This window comes from Trichosurus vulpecula, chromosome 2 (assembly GCF_011100635.1).
Source record: "Trichosurus vulpecula isolate mTriVul1 chromosome 2, mTriVul1.pri, whole genome shotgun sequence".
Taxonomy (NCBI): Eukaryota; Metazoa; Chordata; class Mammalia; order Diprotodontia; family Phalangeridae; genus Trichosurus; species Trichosurus vulpecula.
The window spans coordinates 234,505,696-234,524,509 of record NC_050574.1 but is presented as its reverse complement, the minus strand read 5'-3'; the positions used below and the strand labels follow the sequence as shown (position 1 = coordinate 234,524,509).

The 18,814-nt window shown below is 37.4% G+C and overlaps 1 protein-coding gene across 1 annotated transcript in view; it reads left to right on the top strand.

Moving 5' to 3' along the window:
* CCDC141 (coiled-coil domain containing 141) overlaps positions 1 to 18,814 on the top strand; it is a 294,918-nt gene that overhangs the window by 59,304 nt on the left and 216,800 nt on the right. The gene's annotated exons all lie outside the window — the stretch shown is intronic.

Sequence of the window (18,814 nt, the reverse complement as noted above, 5' to 3'; positions counted from 1 at the left end):
GCTCCCAGGTTAAGAATTCTTAGTTTAAAAGTTTGGTGGGGAGTAGAGAAAATTTTCATAAGACAAAATGATTTAAAGGCATTTTTTGGCCTATATGAAAATCAGGAATCTATAAAAAAGAGGAAAAGCAAATACATTTTCACTAGAAAATGAAAAGTCACAGATATCTCAAAATGAAAAGAAGCCAAACATTAAAGACTTATGAATGTTCTTCAGTTAAAAGTGATAATTACACTTTCTTAAGTGCTGAAGATTTTGACTAAGGCTACCCTTTGGCCGCCCTATTCTCATGGCATTTCTGCTTCACAGGAATGTTAATCTTTGCAGTCAGGTGCTTGTTAAGGTCTAAGAATGTGCTGTGGGCATGATCACGGTCAGAGGATCACATAAATGGCATCCCTATCTTTTGTAGCCTTAACATTTCCTCTCGTGCAATGGAGTAATGATTTTCTGGGGAAAAGGAAGATAATCCCCTCCTCAGTGTTCTGTTAAAATAGATTATTTAGTTTAGTGGGTAAAAGGTAATAGAATCCAGTTCAGTAGTGGTCTTATGGCGACTCACTGCTTCTACACAGCAGGGAGTTCATAGAATTGGTTCTTTTAAAACAGCATTTTATTTTTCCAATTACATGTAAAGACAATTTTTAATATTCAATTAAAAATATTTTGAGTTCCAAATTTTCTCCCTCCGTTGTCCCTCCCAAAAACAGTAAGCAATTTGATATGTTATATATGTGAAATCATGTGAACATATTTCCATATTAGTTATGTTGTGAGAGAAGAAATAAGCCAAGATGTAAAAAAAATCATGAATAAATATATAGTGAAATCAGTATGCTTCCATCTGAATTCAGACTACATCAGTTTTTTTTCTGGATGTGAGTAGCACTTTCCATTATGAGTTCTTTGGAATTGTCTCGGATCATTGCATTGCTAAGTTATTCATTCATTCTACTATGTACAATGGTGTCCTCACTTTGCGCACTGTACTTTGCATCAGTTCATGTAAGTCTTTCCAGGTTTTTCTGAAATCTGCCTGCTTGTCATTTCTTATAGCACGATAGTATTCTGTTACATTCATATACCATAACTTGTTCAGCCATTCCCCAGTTGATGGGCATCCTCTCAATTTCCAATTCTTTGCCAGCACAAAAGAGCTGCTATCAATACTTTTGTACATGTGGGTCCTTTTCCCTTTTTTATGATCTCTTTGGGTTGAAGACCTAGTAGTGATATTGTTGAATCAAAGGGTATGCACAGTTTGATTGCCCTTTGAGCATAGTTCCAAATCGCTTTCCAGAGCAGGACTGGAGTCAGGAAGAACTAAATTTAAATCCAGTCTAAGACACTAACTAGCTATGTGACCTAAGCAAAGTCACTTAAGCTCTATTTGCCTCAGTTTCCTTAACTGGAAAATGGGAATAATAATAGCACCTACCTTTCAGGGTTGTTGTGAGGATCAAATGAAATATTTGTAAAGGAAAAAAAAGCACTTAGAAATGTTATACCAGAAGCGAGTGAGACACGCCACAGAGTATAAGTTTTGAATGGAGAAGTTTATTAGCCAGCGGCCATTGGGGTCTTCCCAAATCAATGGCCACGTTTGAAGCGAGAGGGTAGTTTATATAGACAATACAGGATTCAGTGCTTAATTATCTCTTGAACTGTCATTTTGCAGACTCAGCAAGCCTGTGTTACTTCACTTTTTATGACCATGATACAATAAGAGGAACCTCCTAAATAGATTGCAAATACAACATATCAGATAGCTGACAAAGTGTCCACTGAAATTACAACACTGGATCCCTGTGTCCATCTTGCCATAACTCCCACAACAAGGAAGGCTCAAGATAAGGCAGAAGTCATATAATTCAAAAGAATATCTGGGGCTGAGGCTTTCATCCTTCAAGGCCATAGGCAGACCGAGCGATGCTCCCGCTGGGTTTGTTGAGACGAGATAGAGTCGTCTCTCAGCCCACTCAGTTAGACGAAGGAAGATCGTTAGGCTTTCCTGGTAATTAGCTTACATTCCTTGGAAATGTCTTAGGGGCCCAGGACACTCGCCAAACGGCAGGAACTCAGTCTGTTTTTTTCTTATGCAGACTGGGGTTTGCAGTTAGGGGCTGGGGGCAGGGTTTTTCTAGCAATAGCTGGCTACTCAAGTATCACAGCACAGTGCCTGGCACACAGTCAGTGCTATAGAAATGCTTATTCCCTTCCCTTCCCATTCACTTTCCTATTTAGAAGCAGAACCTCCTAGGACTGTTATGGGGTTTAAATGAAATATAGAACATAAAAGTAATGAGAGGCAATATAATTTAGTGGAAACAGCGTGAGACTTGGTGTCAAGAGAGACCTGGTTTCAAATGGTACCTCAGATAGTTATTAGCTGTGCGAACAGGGACAAATCACTTAACCATCTGTCAAAATGGGACAATAATACCTATAGTACCAACCTCATAGGGGTACCATGAGATTCAAATAAGATAATGTATGTATGCCCTTTGCAAAGTTTAAAGGAACGTATAAATGTCAGTTATAATTATAATTAACTGAAATTAAAATCCTGATCTTCTAATGCCTTTTCCAGAGCTGCAAAGGTACTTCTAATGGTACATTTTATAATGAATTTCTTACTTTGGATTGTACAGAAATCTGGCTAAAAATACTATATCTTACAGTGTGAAAATATCTGGTCAAAAAGTAAAAAATTAAGTCCAATGGATTGTGTGATATCACATAGGGGAAACAAAAAATAGTGTTTCATTAAATCAACAGTTTTAACTGAATTCAACTAAACTTCATATATATGTATATACAGCTAAAAACCCCAGTATTACTATATCATAGGTCCATCCACTGAGACAATCTACAGTATTGTCCTTTATAATAATTACTTCTGTCAATCACTCAGTTAACATTTATTAAACTCTTACTATGTGCAAGGCATTGTGTTAAGTGCTAAGGAGAGAAAGAAAAGCAAAAACATAGTCCCTGCCCTCAAGGAGCTCACATGCTAAAAATATTAATGGTCAGTCAAATGAGTCCCTCTGCAGTGTTCTTTATAAAAACCACTTCCATAAATCATTCAGTCATCAAATATTCATTAAGCACTTACTACATGCCAGGCACTCTTCTAAGCACTAGTGATAATAGAGAAAGGCAAAAGCACAGTCCCTGCTCTCAAGGAGATGGCATGCAAATAACTATGCACATTCTCTTTCTCTCCCTCCCCTTCCCTCCCCTTCCCCTTCCTCCCTCTCCCTCTTTCCCTCTCTCCCTCTCTTGTCCTCTCTCTCTCTCCACATATATGTGTACATATGTGTGTGTGTATGTATACACACACACCTATCTAAAATAAGTAGAAGGTAGTCTTAGGGTAAGGATTTTAGCAGTGGGGAAGACCAAGAAAGGTCTCTTGCCCAAGGTGGGATTCTAGCATTTTTCAAGTTTTGTATTGTGCTGATACTATATATACTTTAATTAAAATGCATATGGAATAAGAATACAGTTTAAAATAGAAAAAATAAAATTAGATGCATTTGGGGAACATTCTTAAAAATTATCAGGTCAAAATTGAGCGGCAAGCATTCAGTCTCCCTCTGTTCATCATGGAAGTATTGTTGATATATACTTTTTTCCTCCTAGATAATCTTACTGGCTTAATGAATGGTAAATTGTGGAAATTTAGTTGAAGGAGCCCCCCTTTCAATTTATGCTGCTAAATAGCTATTTTTAAATATACCTCGAAATTCTGAAATGCTGACTGCAACTCTTTTAAAGGGCAGAGAATATTAATGATGCTGATTTGAACTTAATTGTTAGTGTCATTAGGGAAAAAGACTGGATCTGAGATTTTATTGATATAGAGAACTTCTAGAAGAGGAAAGCAACTCTATCAATGCAAATTGCCATCTCCTCTGCAACATACAGTCTTAGAGGGTGCTGCTCAGGTCACTGCGAGAGTAAATGATGTGCTCAGGGTCACACACTTAGAGATAGGACTTGAGCTCAGGTCTTCCTGGGTGAGGCTGGTTTTCTAGGCACTATGCCACTACTACCCAATTAAAAAGCAAATAAACAAACAAAAAAATCAGGCAATCCAAGGTAGGAATCATGTTCTTTGACAAGTGGTATATTGGCTCTGAATTCTCGTTAAACGCTAGAGCCTTCTTATGTGGTCACTGGTTGCCATGATTGGTTAGAACGTTATACCAGTGAAGAAAAGAGTATGGAGTTTGATCTCATTATGGGCCAGTTAACTTTGTTTTGCCCTGCTGTATATCTACTTCCATTTTCTCAGTTCTCCTGAAAATATATGCTTTGGTTGAAAGCTGGCTTAGATGACAGTAGAATAACATATGGTGGAAACTCATCCTACATGAGCACTCTATTGATGGCAAATCAGTAACACTAATTTTGCATATGTGTACCATCATAGGACTGTGTGTGTGTATGTGAGTGTGTGTGAGCGCGTGCGTGTGTGTGTGTGTGAGAAAGAGAGAGAGAATAGAAACTTATCTACTGATAACCTAGAAATTACTTTTTTAAATTTTGTATTGATAGATTTTGTTTTCATACCTCTATTTCCAAATATGTCCCTCTAACAACTGCTACTTAGAAAGTATAGCTTATATGACAAAGAGTGTGTGTGTGGAGGGGGTAAAAGCAGTTCTATAAAATTAATTAACATATCAATTGAGTTTTCAAGCATAGGTAAAATCAAAAACGCATTTATGCAAAGAAGAGGAGATGTATTTTGTCATCTCTTCTTTGGGACCAAGTTTGGTTTAATTATATAACATAGCCAAATTTAAATGCATAGCATTCAGTTTCATTTTTTCTTTTTTGTTCTTTCTATTTACATTGTTATAGTTGTTTATATTGCTTTCCTGATTTTATTTCACCTTGCATTAGTCCATATAAGTCTTCCCAGTCTTTTCTGCATTTCATATCGATAATTTCTTACAGGACAATAATATCCTATTGCTTTACTGAATCATAAATTGTTTAGTTATTTCTTAAGCAATATACATTGTTTCTAGTTCTTTACAACTACAAAAAGTACTGCTATGACTATTATGACACATATAGGATCTTTTTGTCTTTGACCTCTTTCAAGTATATATGTAGCAATGGAATCTCTAATTAAAATGTAATGGACATTTTAGTCATTTTCTTGATATAATTCCAAATTGCTTTCCAAAACAATTAGACCGATTCATAGATTCATCAATGGTATATTATTAGCATGCCTGTCTTTCCATAGCCTCTCCAACATGGACTGTTCACATCTGTCTTCACCTTTGCCAATCTGATATGTGTAAGCTTAAACCTCTTAGGAATCTTGAAAGGCCTTTCCTCCACATTTCCTCCTATTTGTTGTTGCTATGTAGAAATGCTTTTGATTTTTATGTTTAATTTGATACTTTGCTGAAGCCATTGTCTCAGTGTCGGCGCTGATTCTCTGGAGTTTCCTAAGTAAACTATCACATCATCAGCAAATAGGGATAGTTGTGTCTCCTTTATGTCTATCTTTAGGTTTTTAGTTTCTTTCTGGTGAATTAATACCATTGCTAACATTTCTTGAACTATGTCAAATAGGAGTAGACAAAGGTGGCACCTTTGTTTTATTTGTTTCTTTATTGGGAAAGCTTCTACAATTTCCTCTTTGAAAGTTGTGCTAATTTGGGGGTTTAGATATATTGTTGCTCTTCAATCATTTTCAGTTCTGTCTGATTCTTCATGACCCCATTTAGGGTTTGTTTAACAAAGATGCTAGAGTGGTTTGCGGGGAGGAAACTGATACAAACAGGTTTAAGTGACTTGTCCAGAGTTCCATAGGTTGTGTCTCAAGCCATGTTTGAATTCAGGAAGGACTGGTGCTATATCCACTATGTCACCTAGCTGCCCTTTAGATATATACTTTTATCATATTAAATGGTTCATCTACTGTGCTTTGAAGTATTTTTTTTAAAGCAACAACGAGCTTTATATTTTCTTAAAATTTTTTCCTCTATTTACTGATATAACCATATGCTTTGAAGTTGTTTTTATTTTTAATATAGTTAATTGTATTTTCTTAATGATGAATGGTTCTTGAATCTCCAGTACAAATCTAAATTGACTATAGTGAGTAATTTTTGGATATAGTGCTGTAGTCTTTTAAGTAAGATTCTATTTTTAAAATTTTGAAGCAACATTCTTTAGTGACATTGGTCTGTAGTTTTCTTTTTTTTCTTGCTTTACCCTTTCATTATTTGAGTATTAGAACTCTATTTGCCTTGCAGAAAGAGTTTGAGATAGAATGTTTTCTTTCTTACTTATTAAAAATAATTTGTGTAGTATATATATTAGCTATTCTTTAAATATTTAGTAGAATTCACTTATAAATTTAGCTGGACCACAACTTTATTTCTTTAATAGCTCCTATATAGTTAGTTTAATTTCATTTTCTGAAATTAGATTGTTTAGGGCCTCTATTTCATGTTCTGCCCATTCGGATATTTTTGCAAAAATCTTCCATTTATCTTAAATTCTCAATCTTGGCATATAATTTGCATTTAATAGATTTGGAAATCACTTTACTGAAATATTTTGTTTACAAAGAAAATTTCTCAAAATGGTAGAAATACTTTAAAATATTAAAAATATTTAAATCTCATTCTGGTGCCGCAGTGATCCTTTATTCTCAATGACAATGACAACAGAATGCAGGTGCTAGCAGTTCCAACCAATATGGTATTGTGTTTGGTTCCGGCAATGGGTTGTATTCTAGCTAAATTTGGAGAAACTAAATTTGGAGAAGCTCATCATCATGTTGGTTTTAGGGTAATAAAAAATTCAGAAGCAGCAATTCTCATAGGCCATCTACTAATTCATAAAAGGAATGAGGCCTGCATTCATGGAGATGAAAACCAGTGATTCAAATCAGAAATCCTTAAAGTGCTGAAGAATTAGAACTGAATGGACATTAGGAATGATTTAACCCAATCATTTCTCTTTGAAAATGAAGAAACTGAGTCCAGAGAGAAAAACTTTACCTGAGGCACGCAAGTAGTGAGTAGCTGAACTAAACTTTCAGCCCACATTCTCTGACCCTGAATTCAGTACTCTTTCTACTACATTATATTATTCTTTCTATTCTACATTGCAGTAGTTAAAATCACATAATGATTTTAAAAAGTTCAAATTTAACTTTGCAACTCAGTAACCTAGTCAAAAAATCTCTGCCATGAATGTAGAGTGAAGAAATGGCTTGATAATACTATAGTCAGCTTATATTCAGTTATATTCACTGGAAAAAGCATTTATGATTTCTGATCTCAAGGAACACAGATACTTTCTCCCAGATTTCATTACTCCTGTTGACATGAATGCTATACAAAAGTCCTCCTCCAATGTCTCATCATGGTCTGGAGATGACTTGAGTCCTTAAAAATATTCCAAAGCACAAGCTCTGTCAGTCTCTAACAAGATGGATTCAAAATCTTCATATTCATTTTTTTATGGCACAATAGTATTTCACTAAGTTCATATGGCACAGTTGGTTCAGTCATTGGGTACATTTTGTGTTGAATTATTTTTTGACAGTAATTTTATTTGGTTAGGAATCTAAAAAATCAGTTGGACAATCAGTGCTGATTCAACAGAAGCATGGTAACAGGGCATTTGACTGTAAGATCGCTGCAGTTTTCTGAATGAGTGTCCCATTCAAGATGCATTTGGCACTTGTCTATTTTTAAGTACTTGTGGCTGAAAGCACTTGTATCAGAACCTAGTACAGAATCCAGAAGCGTGACTAATTCCCCTTTGTTAGAGGAAGTAAATGACTAAAGATCACAACCGATAAATAAGATTTCCATCTGCGGCAGCACCAAATAACAACCTCAAACCTCAACTCCTCAAAATAGATGGAGTGAAAAATGCAGCTTCTCTCTTCAGTTTCTAATAAGGATGGGATGGGCCGATAAGCATAATCACACCACTTTTCTTTATCAATGTTTTTAATATGTAAAAATGTGCACTTATTTTAAATAGAAAGTGAAGCAGCTGACCTTCTTTTTCTGTGCCGGCAGCATTTTGTTTTGCAGATAATCTGCTTCATTAATGAAAATCAGAGGCAGATTGGGGTATTTTGTGCATAATTAATTATCTTGGCAAGAAGATTTATGAATGTAATTTTTCTCAATTGCTCTAATCAGGCTTATGTGAGACAAACAAATAAATTAAACCTAAGTTATTCATGGTCTCTTTGTAAAAGGCCATGTCAAGGGCACAGAGGAGAATTAAGCAAACATAAGGATAGAAAACTGCTTTTCACTACACTGACTATACATGTGTATGAGATGGACACTCTGGAAGAATATGAGTTCTGTAGACAATCGGAAGGTGTTAATGAGTTGTCAGTTTAGCGGTATGATATAAATTATATAATATTTATATACATTAGTTTTTATTAATAACAATTAAAATGACACCAGAAATGACTAATCTGTGTACCAGTCATCTGCCTGGTGATCACTGAAAATGGGAGTGTGTGTGTGTGTGTGTGTGTGTGTGTGCACATGAGTGCATGCACATACTCACGGACCTACATAGGTAGCTGTGTGCTCCTCTGTGAACAATGCTAAGGACCCCTTGTTGGAATGAAGAAGTTTGTGTATTTGAACGCAGTTTTTAATCATTGCTCTGGCATGTAGCCAAGAGATGGGTCAAACTACCATGTGTGAAATCCCATTGGGAATCAGTTTCATTACCTAAACTGCAGTAGATATTAAAACATTCATAGAATTTCCCTATGAAAAACAAACCGTCTTCAGAGTTCATATCAGATGACAATTAGCAGCAATAGATAGCCACTATCTTAAAATTGTTACAGGGGGCACATGATTTTTAATGTGACAGAAGTTTAAACTAATTAGAAACTGCTAGTTATGAAGTATATGCCATGCCAGACTAACCTCATTTTCTTTTCTCTCAAGAGAATGCTGCAGACACAGTGCAACATCTGGGTTTCAACAAGGCATTTGACAACCTCTCTCAAGAGGTCCCTGAGTATAAGATGGAGAGATACAGACAGAATGACAGGACAGGTAGATGCAGAACCAATTGAAGGACAAAAACAAAAGAGTCTTTAGTGGAGAGTTCTCAGGCTTTGGCCCAATTCTAGTCAATATTTCTATGAAGGGATAAATGGCATGCTTACCATATTTGTGAATAACACAACTTACCTTGATAGCTAACAGGTTGAACGACAGAACTGGGGCCCTAGACGATCTCAACAAATTGGAAGTATGGATAAAATCTTGTACAAAGTGAACGCTTTGCTTATTGCTTATTTCAATGGCTCTGTGATCTCATTGACATGGAATATTCTCATCCACCCACCCATGGGTTTCAATTGTGAACCATCTGTTCCTTCTCAACCTGTGCAATTCTTATACGTGTTCTTTCACAAGTTTTGTAAATAGGTCTTACCCAATGGTCTGGAGGCCTTTTAGGTCTTTTTACATTTTAGGAGGAAAGCACTATAGCATGTGGGCTGTCCATTTGTCATCCTTTATTCTTGGTACATGACAAGCCTACCTTCTTTTCAGATTATATGCATCTTAATACCTCTTATGCCACTTTTTGCATGTGAGGTCATCATTGGAAATATGCTACAACCTACTTGTGTATATCTATGACTTTTTTTGTGACAGTCTCAATGTTAAGAAAAGATGTACTTTTTAGCAGAGTTTTTGCAAAGGAATCTTCACAGAATCATAGGCTTATTTATAGACTTAGAGTGGGGGGATTCTATGTATCTTCAATAGTTCTCCAGGTCAAACTCCTTATTTGACAGATGAGGAATGTGATGCCCAGAAAGGTTGTAATTCACCTAAGGTCATAGGAAATAAGTGGTAAAGCTGGTACCATTATTCTAAATGCTTAGGGATCATATTACGTATTTTTTTGGTTCACCTTCCAAATTCTACTTTTCAAATAAACGAGAAATAGGCAAATGCAACTGGCTCCAGGTCATTCAGGGTGGCTCTCTATATATTGAAGAAACAATGCTCTTAATGCCTCTGGCACTCATACACATTGCCAGTGCCCCGGGCAAGGAATTATAGACATCATTTCCTTTCCTGATGATATATTCCAATTGCTTCTGTGAACTTCCCTCTCATGAATCAGGTAAGGCCAGAAATAGAATTCAGGGCTGGAGACTCCCATTATTGTCTCATACCCTGCTATATAGGACATTAATTTCAAGCCTGGATAGAAATAAGCAGAGTATAGACTAAAATCATAAATACTTATAAAGAAACAAGAATGAGGGGGGTAAGGCACTTAAAAAAAACAATGAACAAACTTATGAAATTGCGCCAGGAGGCACATCTGTGTGACCATTTAGGTTCAGAGAATCTAAGGAGACCTTAGACATCATCAAGCCCAATAACCTCATACTACAGATGAGAAAATTTAAGGCCACACAGCTAGTTTGTGGCAGGATCACCACTAGAATTCAAATTGTCTTCTATTATTCTAAATCCAATCCCATTACATTATATTGCCTCTCAACAGGGTGACCCAGTCAAAATCTTAATAATGGCTTTACTGTCACCCATAGTCAGGTAGCACTGGATTGGGTGGTATGCCTGGTGACTACTCTTCCTTCCCTTCATTGGTTTTTGCCTAAAAGCAGTGTGAAATAGCTGATTTAATCAAATTTCTCATTTGGAAAAAAGAAAATTAGTAAATAACAAGATGCATGAACGTTGTCCAGAATTGTCTGTTTACACTCTCACAGCTCAGGTAGAACAACTCTTGTGGAAGACAAACTTTCCTAAACATGTAAGCAAGAAAACATTTTTTGGTCACTTAAAGCAGAAACTTATCTAGGGTATACCCAAGCTTCTGCAAGTTAATGAAGACCGGTCAGAAGTCTGTCCAGGAAATGGATAAGCCCAGATACTTTAAAAAACATATTCCTTTGCACTTCTCCCCTGTCACCCCACCTCCACCCCCCACTGCCCCCCACCAGGAATCAGGTAATAGGAATCAGCTTGATCTGCTCTCCATCCAGCATTTCTTATATTTATGGGTTCATGCCTATTCGTAAAACCAGTTACTGAGTTTCCATCTTTATCTGAATTGTCTCCTGGGAAATAAATGCCACTGGTTTCTGTTCCATAAGAGATTGAGAATAAGAAAACAAGCTGGTATGTTGGTGGGGGGAGTTTATGATAATAGCAACATGCCTTCAAGATCAAAGTACTTACTCCAACTGTCACCTATGGCCATCAAGTGTAATTGAAAACAACTGTGTGTAGCCTTGATAATTGGAAGAGAGCCTGTCAAGAAGCCTAGGGTTAAGAGAGATAAACACTTGATGACTTTTTTTCCTTTATCAGTCCTCTTGTCTCTAATAGCATCTGCTTATTTGGCAAGAGTTGTTCAGTACAGGGAAAGGAAAATAATTTAAAGAGATATCCATCTTTCTCTTAAGTGCAGTATTTGTGAAAGGGGTTTGAATTATTTATTGCTGGTATCTCTTCCTGCATTAAGGGTTTTAACAAAGCTCAAAAAATAAGATGTGCTCAAGAGATAGATGCAAGAGCAAATCCACAAACAAGGCAGAAGCTGATGAGGATACACAGAAGTTGTACTTGGGATAATGATAATGACCACAATAATAATAATAATTAGCATTTGTATATTACCTGCTATGTTCCAGGCGCTGTGCTAAGCAATCTACAAATATCTCAGTTGATCTCACAACAACTCTATATTATCCCTATTTTATGTTTGAGGATATGGAGGTAAACAAGGGGCTTGTCACACAGGTAGTAAGGTTCTGAGGCTGAATTACAACTCCTTGCTCTAGCTCTAGGTCTCTATCCACTGTACCACCTACCTGCTCTGGAGAGCAAACACTCCCCTTTCTGCAACCCTGACCTCCTTCTCCCTGCTGCACCATCGTTTAGTTCTCTGTACCTTGTGCCTCTGGGTCATGACTTTCATCCCTTGCTAGGTGCCATATTATTTCATTTCTTGCTTGAAAAATGGGGCTTAAGTTAGTCCTGTCCTATTTTATTTTATTTTATTTTTGTACAATGCCTCTTTTTTAGGTGGTTCAGTTGATAGGGTGCCAGGCTGGAGTCAGGAAGACCTGAGCTCGAATCAGGACTCTAATGCTTCCTAGCCGTGTGACCTGGAGTTGTCTGCCTCAGTTTCCTCCACCATAAATTGGGGATAATAATAGCATCTCCCTCTCAGAGTTGTTGTGAGGACCAAATGAGATAATAATTGTAAAACACTTAGCACAGTGCCTGGCACATAGTAAATGCTCTATAAATATTAGCTGATATTATTTTTATTATCTTTCTTTGCAAAGCATCCTCTTAGGAACATGACTCTTCCACATGCCTTCCTTCCCGTCTGAAGTAATCTTTCTGTCATCCTCTGTATTTTATACAGTACAGGTTTCCAGTTCAAAATTAGTTATGCCTATAAATGCAGGCTGTATATTTCATTTAAAGTATTTTTAGGCCTGTGCCATAATAATAATCCATAGAGAACTACTTCTCAGTATTCCTTGGAGCTACACAATGAGGATGATGAGACATGAGAATCTGAGACTGGAAAACGAGCATGCTTTCCTTGGTCCCTCTGGTTTCCCCAGGATGAGACTGTAGTTCAGTTGGCCCAGCTGTGCAATAGACATACATCTAGGTACCATGTTGCTATCCAGAGAAAGGCTCAAATTGGAACTAAATACTGGAGCCTACAGGGAAGCTAGGTGAACTGAAGGGATTTTGTCCTTATGATCTCTTTAAGTAGATGGGGAAGTTTCTTCTGGCAATTGTAGCTTATCCTAGGACCCTAGAGTGACTTCTTAAAAGTAAATATTTACAGATGCTCTAAATGTGTTATACAATGCTCATTTGAAAACAGTTGAGAATTAAGAAGAGAGGGAGTGGAGGTGTAGATAGAGTGTAGACACTTAAAAAAAAGAATTTGGCCAAGAAATAACAGCAATAATTGTTAACACTTATATAGTACTTTAAGATTTGCAAAATGCTTTACAAATATCTCGTTCAATGCTCATAACAATCCTGGGAGGTAGGGACTAGTATTATCTCCATTTTACAGATGAGGAAACAGAGGCACCCAGAAAAAGCTAGGTGATTTGTCCAAGGTCACACAGCTGGTAAATGTCAGAGGGTGGATTTGAACTCAGGTCTTCCTGACTCTAGGTCCAGTGCTCTCCCCACTGTGCCCCCTAGCTGCACCCCTCTCAGATCACCTTCCATCTGATTTCTATATGGCTAGTAGTTACTAGTTATTTACATTTTGTCTTCCCCACTAGAATGTCAGCCATTTGAAGACAGCAACTGATTTTTTTTTTGTTTTGTCTTTTTTTTTTTTGTATCCCCAGCAGTAGGTAGAGTTCAACAGGTGCTTGCTGACTGACTGATGGACTTCCAAATACAAAATCACAATCCCAGGGCTGGGAGGAAGTAGAAGTTCTTTAGGTCTATTCATAAATAAATGCTTAGAGTCTATTTGTGCAGGAAATATGAATCCTATCTGTAGGGCCTGTTATTAAGAATGGCAGAGGCCTAAAGTTTTCCTTTCTAGCAAGTATGGACGACAGAGGCAATTTTGTAGTGATCTGTATAAAATGCTCAATGTTTGTTTCTGTAGCAGCCAAATCTCAAACCGTGCTCCGGTGCAGGATGGTCTTTCTCCCGGAAGAGATGGTAAGGGGGCTTCAGGAAAGCTTCTCTACTCTTTTGTAGGTTATTAGGTCGCAAGGTGGTGCCATAGTGCATAGAGTGGTAGCCCTGGAGTCAGGAAGATTCATTCATCTTCCTGAGTTCAAACCTGGCCTCAGATGCTTACTAGCTGTGTGACCCTGGGAAAGTCACTTAATCCTGTTTGCCTCAGTTTCCTCATCTGTAAAATGAGCAGGAGAAGGAAATGGCAAAGCACTCCAAGAAAACCCCAAATGGGGTCACAAAGAATCAGACATGACTGAAACAATAGAACAAGGACAATGACAAGGGAGACCAAAATGTTCCTTTAAAGAACATGAATGAGGGACTTTGGTGTAAAATGAGAGAAGAAAAAGGATTTGAAGAGGCAGACGTGAATTCTGAACTGTGTCAGGATATTGGAAAGTAGGAGTACGTGACCCAGGGAAGAGAGAGAAGGAGAAAAATTGGAGATAGAGGACAGGCTTTCCAAACTGGAGAGCTAGACCTTCTGATGGGTATCAGCGGCATATTCTCCAAAGAATGATGACAGAGGTTCACAGGTGCCATCAGGTGACACGTCATTCAGTAAAGGGCATAAAAAGAAAGGATGACGGGGAAGAAAAGGTGATGATTGGGCGGCTTCCTTTTTGAGAGGGACCAAAACAGCTCTTTGTTTTGTTGCTTATCCGTGTTTGACTCTTCATGACCCAGTTTGGGATTTCCTTGGCAGAGATGCTGGAGTGGTTTGCCATTTGCTTCTCCAACTCATTTTATAGATGAGGAACTGAGGCAACCAGGGTTAAGAGACTTGGCCAGGGTCACAAAGCTAGTAAATGTTTGAGGCCAGGTTTGAACTCAGGGAAGATGAGTCTTCCAAACTCCAGGCCCAGCATGCTATGCACTATGGCGCCACCTGGCAGCCTTGACATTAACTGTATCTGATGGAGAACCCCCTAAAACTTGTCAAACCTAATAAATCCCACTTTGGGTACTTCATGGGAATGCGGGGCAGAGCTGACACTGCCAGAAGGGATTTAGAAAGCATAGAGAATGATTATGAAGTCCTGGGCAAGAAACTGAAGACCTGATAGGTGATGTTTTCATCACTGTTCCCAAATGAAGGTGAGGGCTTCAGAAGAGAAAAGGAAATTTGGGGAATTAAGAAGGTAGGGTGTCAGTGCAGTGGATTTGACATCAGAGGTTCTGGATTCAGATTTTGGTTCTGCCACTTACTATCTATGTGACCCTGGTCAAATCACCTAACCACACTGGGCCTCAGTTTCCTCATCTGTAAATGGAGAGGGTTGGCCTAGAGACCTTCTAAGGTGTCTTTCAGCCCTAACTATGTGATCCTGTAATGGGTTTTGGTTTCTGGACCATGGCTTAAAGACTACCTTGACAGAAAGAGGAAATGGCTAACTGCTCCAGGACACAGACCACAAACCTGGATTGGAGGCATGGATGGGGGCCTCAATGATCCAGACAAAGAAGCTAATTTTTTCTTGACTTGTCTTTATTTTAATTTTATCCTTCAATAAGCAGGAGAAGCAATAGAAAGGGATTGCTTTTTCAGTCCAAATTCCCCCCAAGTAGGAACTAGTTGCATAAGTGGGGAAGTGAATATGCTGTCTTAGAATTTGTAATAGAGGAAAGCAAAGCCAGGAGTAATCTCATGTACGTATAGTATGTGAGGACAGATTTTAAAGACTTCAGAGAAAGGATGGATAGAATCATGTGGCCTAAAATTCTAGGCCAAGGAACATGAGGAGATCTCCAAAGTGAGAAAAAATGATGATGAGAGGGAAAGAGGGAAAAGAAACTTATGATTAGGCTGTGATGTGGATGCACAGGGAACTTATCAATGAACTTAGATTTTAAGGTGGAAGCAAAGGCATGTAATAAGCAAACAAGTAAGGTCCTAATGGAATTGTTTCAGGAGTCTTGAAGCCCAGCCTAAAGCTGAAGGTCAGTTAGAAGTGCCAAAGACAAACAAAAAGGTGATTTTTTTCTTGTTATGTTTAGTAAAAGCAAAAAAGTAAAAAAAAAATCATTTTTGAATTTAACATGGCTAATGAGATCAAAATGGCTAATGGGGGGAGGGGTAGAAACCTCAGGTAAATCAGAAGATATTCCCTGGTTACCTGGGAAACATTTGTCACCAGATGAACTACATCCCAGGGTACTACAAGAACCAATGGTTGTGATTGCTGAGTCAATGATGCCTGAAAGATGGTGTAGAATGGAAGGGTTAACACAGGACTGAAGAATGACAGTTTTCCAGTTTCCAAAGCAAGAGGAAGACAGCTGAGTATTAACTATAGGTCAGTGAGAATGACTTTGATTCTTTGTAAAATTCAAGACTGACTGGGATTGCTAGGGAAAATCCATGTAAGGAAATGAGGTTTGCAAAATGGTGGTAGGAGTTTAGGAAGAGGTTGTGTAGAAAGGGAGACAAACAGTTCTACTTATGACCACACAAGATAATGGTGATAGAGATCATGGGCAAATGATATGTAAATAAACCTCAAGTGAGAGAAGTCTTTACTACCAGACCCTTCCTCCCCCCACTCAACTGGGGAAAAAAATACTGTTCACACACACACACACACACACACACACACACACCACTTTTCTAAGTAGTCAATTAAAGCGCTAGGCACCCTCACCACAGGAGCATGGGTCAGAGCAAAATTCAGGGTTTAATTTACTCACCAAACTTTTAGGACAATTCTCTGTCAATTATCCTGCTTTTTCTGAGGTCTGCATGGAAGGAGGTAGAATCTCTCTCTGTCCCTACCTGCTCTGGGAAGGTAATTCAACTCTACTAAAGAACTTACATTTTTGTAGCTAAGACTTCATCCAGCTTTTTCATTACCATTACTAGCTAAGAGGGACATGAAAATATTCTTGCTCTTTATTGGAATAAGGAAATGGAGGTAGCTGAGTATTGTCACCCATTCCTGTGCCATGTCTTTAATCACTTCTAGCTAAGAAACAGGGATGGGGAAAATGTTACATCTATTTCATAAGTCAAAAATCAATGTTCACAAAGAAAAGATTTTATCCTAAATTCCACCTAGTAGCAACTTCTCCCAAGAGGTAGACTAAAATTAATCTTATTTTCTTTTAAAAAAGAATTTTCTTGTGTATTTTTAAAATTAAAATGATCTATAGAGAGAGAGGGATTAGGCTAGGGGTATACTCTTGGGTGTTTTCAGTAGCCCGTAAGAATGTCACATAGTTCTGAATTCCAAAAGCAAATGAAGAATGTTATCATTTGTGAGCATACCAACTATAAATAGATGTTGTAGTAGGCTGAAAAGACACCTTCCCCCTCACCCTCAATTGACTAAAGCTTTGCTTCTATTTCTGTGTGTGACTATAGCATTGAAAACTCCTCGGGTTAAGAGGAAACTAGTGGTCATCTAATCTATTTTCCATCATCTAGGCTAGACTATTCACATTCCTTAAAATGGGAAATGTACATTTTCAAAAAGTGTTTGCTCGATTGTCATAGCTAACAAATAGGACTTTAAAATTCATAGAGCAGTTTTACATACATCGTTATATTTGATACCACAACACTATGATGAAGGTACTACAGGTATTATATGAATTTTGATGATGAGGAAACAGAATTAGAAATTTGAGGTGGTTTGTTCTAGGTCACGTAAGCTAGGAAGTGTTGGAGCATGGATTCAAACCCAGATTTCCTAACTTCTCATCTAGTACTAGTAAGATTTGAACTTCGGTCCTCTCGACCCCAAGGCCAACACGCTAATATCACCTACCTGTTTCAGCTAGTAACGACCATTGTTGTTCAGTTGTTTTCACTCATGTCTGATTCTTCATGACCCCATTTGGAGTTGTCTTGGTAAAGATGCTGGAATGGTTTGCTGTTTCCTTCTCCAGCTAATGATGACCATAGCAAACCCTTAAATAATGCTTTAAAGTTTACAAAGTATTTTGTATACATTAGCTCACTACAAGACTATAAGTATGCTAATTTTTATCATCCCCACTTTACAAATGAGTAAACTGAGGCTCAGAGAAGTTAAGTTTGTAATTATCTAAGACAGAATTTAAATCCAATTCTTCCTAAATCCTTGCTCACAGTTCTCGCCACTCTGTTGCAGAAATGGATGAGAAAGTAAAACTTATAAAAATATTTTATTTTTCTCAAACCACGTGTAAAACAATTTTTAACAATCATTGTTTTTTTTTTTTAAAGTTTTGAACTCCAAATTCTAACCATCTTTCCCTCTTTCCCCTCCTCCCTTCCTGAGATGGTAAGCAATTGATATAGGTTACATGTGTTCAATCATGTAAAAGGTTTCCATTTAGTCATTTTGTGTAAGAAGACAAAGAACCGAAAGGGGGAAGCAGAAAGGGGGAAGGGGGAAGGAAAAAGAAAGAAAAAAATAGTATGCTTCAGTCTGTTTTCAGACAACATCAATTCTTTCTCTGGAGGCAGATAACATTTTTCATCTTGATTCCTTTGGGATTATATTGGATCATTGTATTGCTGAGAAAATGTAAGTCATTCACAATTGTTCATCATACAATATTGCTGTTACCTTGTACGACATTCTCCTGGTTCTGCTTACTTCACTATGTATCAGTTCATGTAAGTCTTTTCAGGTTTTTCTAAAATCATCCTGCTTGTCATTTCTTACAGCACAATAATATTCCATCACAATCATATACCACAGCTTGTTCAGCCATTCCCCAATTGATGGGCATCGCCTCAACTTCTAATTTTTTGCCAACACAGAAAGAGCTACTGTAAATATTTTTGTATAAATAGGTTCTTTTCCCTTTTTTTGAAAATAAAACTTTTTAATGATGTTAGTTGGCTTGATTAATCAATTTAGCTTCCTTACCTTGATTTGCAGTCCCATAATTTTATCTTGGTAATCATTTTCTACTCTAGGTTTTCTCTTTATGGGTCAAAAACAACAACATGGAAGTTCATAGTAATTAATATACTTACATTTTGATTTTTTAAAAATAACCTACAGAAGTACAGGATAGCAGATACTTGATCTAATATCAATTTTTTG